We start from the raw sequence: 7,275 nt of genomic DNA, 5'->3' as shown, positions 1-7,275 counted from the left end.
GTATTCCCTCTCGATACAAGGTTTAGGCTAGCAAGGTTATTTGAAACAAACACAAGGATGAACCGGTGCAGCAAAACTCATATAAAAGACATATTGAAAACATTATAAGACTCTACACCGTCTTCCTTGTTGTTCAAACTCAATACTAGAAATTATCTAGACCTTAGAGAGACCAAATATGCAAACCAAATTTTAGCATGCTCTATGTATTTCTTCATTAATGGGTGCAAAGCATATGATGCAAGAGCTTAAACATGAGCACAACAATTGCCAAGTATCACATTACCCAAGACATTTATAGCAATTACTACATGTATCATTTTCCAATTCCAACCATATAACAATTTAACGAAGAAGAAACTTCGCCATGAATACTATGAGTAGAGCCTAAGGACATACTTGTCCATATGCTACAGCGGAGCGTGTCTCTCTCCCACAAAGTGAATGCTAGGATCCATTTTATTCAAACAAAACCAAAAACAAAAACAAACCGACGCTCCAAGAAAAGCACATAAGATGTGATGGAATAAAAATATAGTTTCAGGGGAGAAACCTGATAATGTTGTCGATGAAGAAGGGGATGCCTTGGGCATCCCCAAGCTTAGACGCTTGAGTCTTCTTAGAATATGCAGGGGTGAACCACCGGGGCATCCCCAAGCTTAGAGCTTTCACTCTCCTTGATCATGTTGCATCATACTCCTCTCTTGATCCTTGAAAACTTCCTCCACACCAAACTTAGAACAACTCATTAGAGGATTAGTGGACAATAAAAATTAACATGTTCAGAGGTGACACAATCATTCTTAACACTTCTGGACATTGCATAAAGCTACTGGACATTAATGGATCAAAGAAATTCATCCAACATAGCAAAAGAGGCAATGCGAAATAAAAGGCAGAATCTGTCAAAACAGAACAGCCTATTGACGAATTTTATCGAGGCACCAGACTTGCTTAAATGAAAATGCTCAAATTGAATGAAAGTTGTGTACATATCTGAGGATTACTCACGTAAATTGGCATAATTTTCTGAGTTACCTACAGAGAAAACAGCCCAGATTCGTGACAGCAAAGAAATCTGTTTCTGCGCAGTAATCCAAATCTAGTATGAACTTTACTATCAACGACTTTACTTGGCACAACAAAACACTAAACTAAGATAAGGAGAGGTTGCTACAGTAGTAAACAACTTCCAAGACACAAAATAAAAACAAAGTACTGTAGTAAAAACATGGGTTGTCTCCCATAAGCGCTTTTCTTTAACGCCTTTCAGCTAGGCGCAGAAAGTGTGTATCAAGTATTATCAAAGGATGGTGCATCTACAGCGGGGTGTGGAGTTTTCTCAACTATGCATTTTATCTTTTCTATGTGAGTTTCAGAGGTTCCCTTTTCATTAGTCTTGGGCTTGCTACTCTCATCAAACAAATCTTCAGGGACAATCCAATCAAAATTCTTTTCTAGTGCCTCACACATTCCCAAGAGCTTGCAAGGTATTGATGTTTTAATATCCCCCTCATAATTAACTTCATTAGTGTACTTTTGTCTATCCCTTTTCTATCTTCTCAAGGGTACTGGCAAAGTTGGTATAAGAGCCTAGCATATTATATTTAGTGAAGACTTTTCTAGCTTCTCTCGCTATTCCCCCAAATTCTTTAAGAAGGGTTTCTAATACAAAATCTTTCTTTTCTCCTTCTTCCATATCACTGAGTGTAAGAAACATATGTTGAATCACAGGATTAAGATTAACAAATCTAGCTTCTAACGCGTGTACTAAAGAAGCAACAACAATTTCATAAGTAGGAGCAAGTTCTACCAAGTGTCTATCTTCAAAATCTTCAACCGTACTAATATGAGTGAAAAAATCTTCTATATTATCTTTCCCAAGGATAGACCCTCGGCCTACCGGTACATCTTTAAGAACAAACTTAGGAGGAAACATTATGAAATAAGTAAAGCAAATACAAGTAACTAATTTTTTTTTGATATAGCAAACAAGATAACAAATAAAGTAAAACTAGCAACTAATTTTTTTTGTATTTTGATTTAGTGCAGCAAACAAAGTAGTAAATAAAACTAAGCAAGACAAAAACAAAGTAAAGAGATTGGGATGTGGAGACTCCCCTTGCAGCGTGTCTTGATCTCCCCGGCAACGGCGCCAGAAAAAGAGCTTGATACGCGTACAGCACGCGTCCGTTGGGAACCCCAAGAGGAAGGTGTGATGCGTACAGCGGCAAGTTTTCCCTCAGTATGAAACCAAGGTTTATGAACCAGTAGGAGCCAAGAAGCACGTTGAAGGTTGATGGCGGCGGGATGTAGTGCGGCGCAACACCAGGGATTCCGGCGCCAACGTGGAACCTGCACAACACAACCAAAGTACTTTGCCCCAACGAAACAGTGAGGTTGTCAATCTCACCGGCTTGCTGTAACAAGGGATTAGATGTATAGTGTGGATGATGATTGTTTGCAGAAAACAGTAGAACAATATTGCAGTAGATTGTATTTCAGTATAGAGAATTGGACCGGGGTCCACAGTTCACTAGAGGTGTCTCTCCCATAAGATAAACAGCATGTTGGGTGAACAAATTACAGTTGGGCAATTGACAAATAAAGAGGGCATGACCATGCACATACATATTATGATGAGTATTGTGAGATTTAATTGGGCATTACGACAAAGTACATAGACCGCTATCCAGCATGCATCTATGCCTAAAAAGTCCACCTTCAAAGTTATCATCCGAACCCCTCCGGTATTAAGTTGCTAACAACAGACAATTGCATTAAGTATTGCGCGTAATGTAATCGGTAACTACGTCCTCGAACATAGCACCAATGTTTTATCCCTAGTGGCAACAAGACATCCATAATCTTAGAGATTTCTCGTCACTTCCCCATTCACGGAGACATGAACCCACTATCGAGCATAAATACTCCCTCTTGGAGTTACAAGCATCTACTTGGCCAGAGCATCTACTAGTAACGGAGAGCATGCAAGATCATAAACAACACATAGACATAACTTTGATAATCAACATAACAAGTATTCTCTATTCATCGGATCCCAACAAACGCAACACATAGAATTACAGATAGATGATCTTGATCATGTTAGGCAGCTCACAAGATCCGACAATTAAGCACAATGGGGAGAAGACAACCATCTAGCTACTGCTATGAACCCATAGTCCAGGGGTAGACTACTCACACATCACTCCGGAGGCGACCATGGCGGCGTAGAGTCCTCCGGGAGATGAATCCCCTCTCCGGCAGGGTGCCGGAGGCGATCTCCTGAATCCCCCGAGATGGGATTGGTGGCGGCGGCGTCTCTGGAAGGTTTTCCGTATCGTGGCTCTCGGTACTGGGGGTTTCGCGACGGAGGCTTTAAGTAGGCGGAAAGGCAGGTCAAGAGGCGGCACGAGGGGCCCACACTACAGGCCAGCGCGGCCAGGGGCCAGGCCGCGCCGCCCTAGGGTGTGGCCACCTCGTGGCCCCACTTCGTCTCCTCTTCGGTCTTCTGGAAGCTTCGTGGCAAAATAGGACCCTGGGCGTTGATTTCGTCCAATTCCGAGAATATTTCGTTACTAGGATTTCTGAAACCAAAAACAGCAGAAACAAAGAATCGGCACTTCGGCATCTTGTTAATAGGTTAGTTCCAGAAAATGCACGAATATGACATAAAGTGTGCATAAAACATGTAGATATCATCAATAATGTGGCATGGAACATAAGAAATTATCGATACGTCGGAGACGTATCAGCGGCCACAACTACGGGTAGAAGCCGCGAGAGGTGTCGATGTAGAGCGGCGAGGCGCCATATTTGAAGTCGACGTTAAACAACCACAACAGCAAGGTGTCGATGTAGAGCGGCGAGTCGACATACCATGGTCACTGTCACGAGAGGGTGCTGCAGAAGTGTCCATGTACAACACTCACCATCTTGTGTGAAAACAGACCAAGAAACCGAACAAGCACCAAGTACTGATGGAAGGCACGCAACATTGTCGAAAGATGACTGGTGTGAGGAGACCATGCTGAAACAATGTTTCCTGTTTTTTTTTTGAGTTTTTTTTGGGAGATCTGGATCGGGTCAACTCTCCTAGATCGAACCAGAGAGGCCTGACTGGACAGACTACGATGGAAACAGGAGGACGGCAACAGCTCCAGCAACCGATGCGCGTGGCCGGGACAGGCGGGGCGGCCGGCCCTGGTGGCGGCCTACAGCAGCCGAGAGAGACCTGCCAGCAGCGGCAGAGAAAAGGATGACGGCGGCGGCCGGAGGAGATGAGGGAGACTGCTACAGCGGCGTGCTAGATGACGGCTGGCTAGATGGCGGCGACCAACAACGGGAGAGAGCTTCAAGAATTGGGAGAAGAGAAAAAAATCGATATGTACGTGTTACACGAACACGAGTTGCGCGTGCGGAAGAGCTAACCTTGCTCTTGCTCTGATACCATGTTAGGAATATGCAAATTATATTCCACGGAGCCAACTGCCATAATATATAGTATATGTACATGTGTGAAATATGCAGGGAACCCCCTAACTACTACGGAAAATACAATATACAAATATCTCTCTAACAATGCCTACCCCCAAAAGTATCTCATCGCATTTCAGGGAGAACCAGCTAGCTAGGGGCGTAAGACCGTAGACTATTTGGGAAAAAGGGACATCAAGATACAAGTATATCTTGGATGCCAACAATAAGATTGGGGGCAACAAGAGCTAGGGATTGGAGCAATATGGTCAAATATGGTGGAATAACAACTTGAAGGAGAAAATGATGCAGATCTGGTCTTCAGAACCTTGTCAGCAAGGCATGGCACTTGATTTAGCTTCTTTCTTCAACTTTCTCTCTTTCCCTTCTCTCTTGGTTTTCTTATCCAACGGAGGTTCTCTTGGATTTTAGTCACTCCACCTAGTGGTGGCTGGATGGGAGTCTTATCTTCTCTCTCATGTGCAATGTCCAAAATAACCCTCGGTCATTACCCTAATGGGTAGTAGGTTGTTGCACCAGTTTGGGCTGCTTGAAAGGCTTCAATATGTCATCTCCTCACAATCCACATGAGAAGGATACCCATTAGAAGGAGCATGCCCAACATGATCTCGCCTGCCATTTCTAGGGGATGCTTTTTTTTATCTACTGAATTTTCTCTTTGGTAAAAAATACTACTCCATTGGTCAACAAGTATATATAATTCTGGGTTATCGATCTGGTTGGTTGGGTGTTGGTATTTGTATGTCCCTACCGTAAAAGTCCTCTAAGTATAAGTTGTCAACGATTGATCTCTCAGTCGCTGCAAGAATACTAGCATCTTCTTCCTTACGGTTTTTTTGGATGACCATTCTTCAAGGAGGAAACTGGCAGCACACAATGGATCAACGGCGGCAGGATGGTCGGCGGTGGCGGCGGGTTAAGGAGTGGTAGCGGCAACACAGACGGTATCAACGATGCCAACAATGGCTGTGGGGCGAGCGGTTGCAGAATGGACGATGGAGACGGGGCGGGGAACACCAGCGGGATAAGGAACAATAGCTGGATCAATGTCGTGTACATAGAATCCATGGAGAATTTACCACTCTCATGTAGATTCCAAAAGAAACTCGTCGGCCCTGCATTAATAGGACCAAAGCCAGACATTGTAGCAAAGCATTCCATGATGTTAGTCAGGGACCAACAAGATCTCTTCTAAATGTCACATTCGGTGGTGAAGTTTTAAACACCTTAGAACATCTCTAGCAGAGCACATAACCACGTGAACTGAAAAAGCGAGTTCAGTTCACCGAACTCGTGTTTACGGGCCGGAAAACCGTTGTCACATATTAGAAACCGTAAAAGTGGAACTGAAAAACGGAATTCAAAATGGCGCGGGTAAATTAGGCGATGATCATAGTTCGAGATAAATTTGATGCTCCGATTGAGCATCAAAACTTACATAGTTCGACAAATTAAAGCTAAAGTAGTTGTACACCGGCGAGCACTAGTTAGATAAGAAAAATGCGGCCTAAAACAGTGGCCTATGCGCGCGGCGGTGCCGGTGGTGGCGCAGTGTGTCGGCGGCAGACGGCACTGACGCTGTCGTGGAGAGATTCACGCGTCGTCGGCGTCAAGCTCGACTATTTCGAGCTTCACGCGGCGGACACGGGCCTCCCGGCGGGCCGCCTCGTATTCTTGGACCTGGCGGACGGCATTCGCCTCCTCCCGGCGGAAGCGAGCGCGAGCCTCCGCCTCGCTGATGGCCTTGGTCTGCGCGAGGACGGCCTCCTCCTCATCGCTGTAGTGGACGTAGTCGCCGGCGGAGATGGTGGGTGAATGCGTGGGGACGAGGTCCTCGTCCTCGCTGCTGTACGCGATGGGGAGCCATGGTGTGCGACTTGATTGGCCGGACGAGGAGCCCTCGCCGGCATTGCCGTACCTGGCGAGCTTCCCTGGGGGCGTGAGCCCCTAGTTCGTCCACCGGTGGGCGCTGCACTTGCGCGCGCCCTCCGATCGGTTCCATTTGCGTCGCTCCGCCGCGGAACACGGGTGGATGCGGCAGCGAGTCACCGCCGCCAATCCGGCGCCACGGCCTTGGGAGCCACCAAGGGACGCCATCGCGCCGACGCGGAGGGTGGATCGGTGCCTGGGCTCTGCTGGATTGCTCGCCGAAAAAGGGGCTTGGCGGCGGAGGGAATGGAATGGTGGAGGGGAGTAGAGTTTGCGAACCGAACTCCCCTCCGTGAACCCTTTTAATACGGGGCGACCGATCGATTTCTTGGGGACCTAAACTCGTTATACGGGCCAGGACGCGAGTTCGGGCTCCGTTCTGGCCCAGTTTTGGCCCGAACCCCTATTCTCGCTGGAATTTTGCGGTTTCGGCCGCGAGTTCGGGCTCTGCTAGAGATGCTCTTAGCGGTCGTTTCACTTTCGTGACTATGCCTGGCCATGGGCAGCTCGGCCCGGTCGGCCCGTGCGGTGACCCAACATACCACTGCATGTTGTAGTAAACAAGTTGTTGATATGATCTTCATGAATGGGCTTCTTCACAAATATCACATCCCTCAGAGTGGTACAACAGAAACATTGCAGGTCATAACACTCGAGATTATATTACAATCACAGACTTAACAATTTGGTATTCTCATAGGTCCGATGAGAACACCCTAAGATACTACTTAAGTTCATTACAAACCAGCATGAATAGTAAATTGAGCTCAGCAACTTATTTAGGTAAGTTTCTACGTTGCTCGGCTCTATGACACTAGGGTATGACACTACTCCTCCACCTCATTG

The sequence above is a fragment of the Lolium perenne genome, chromosome 5, assembly GCF_019359855.2.
Source record: "Lolium perenne isolate Kyuss_39 chromosome 5, Kyuss_2.0, whole genome shotgun sequence".
In the NCBI taxonomy this organism is placed as follows: domain Eukaryota; kingdom Viridiplantae; phylum Streptophyta; class Magnoliopsida; order Poales; family Poaceae; genus Lolium; species Lolium perenne.
Note: the sequence above shows the minus strand (reverse complement) of the source record.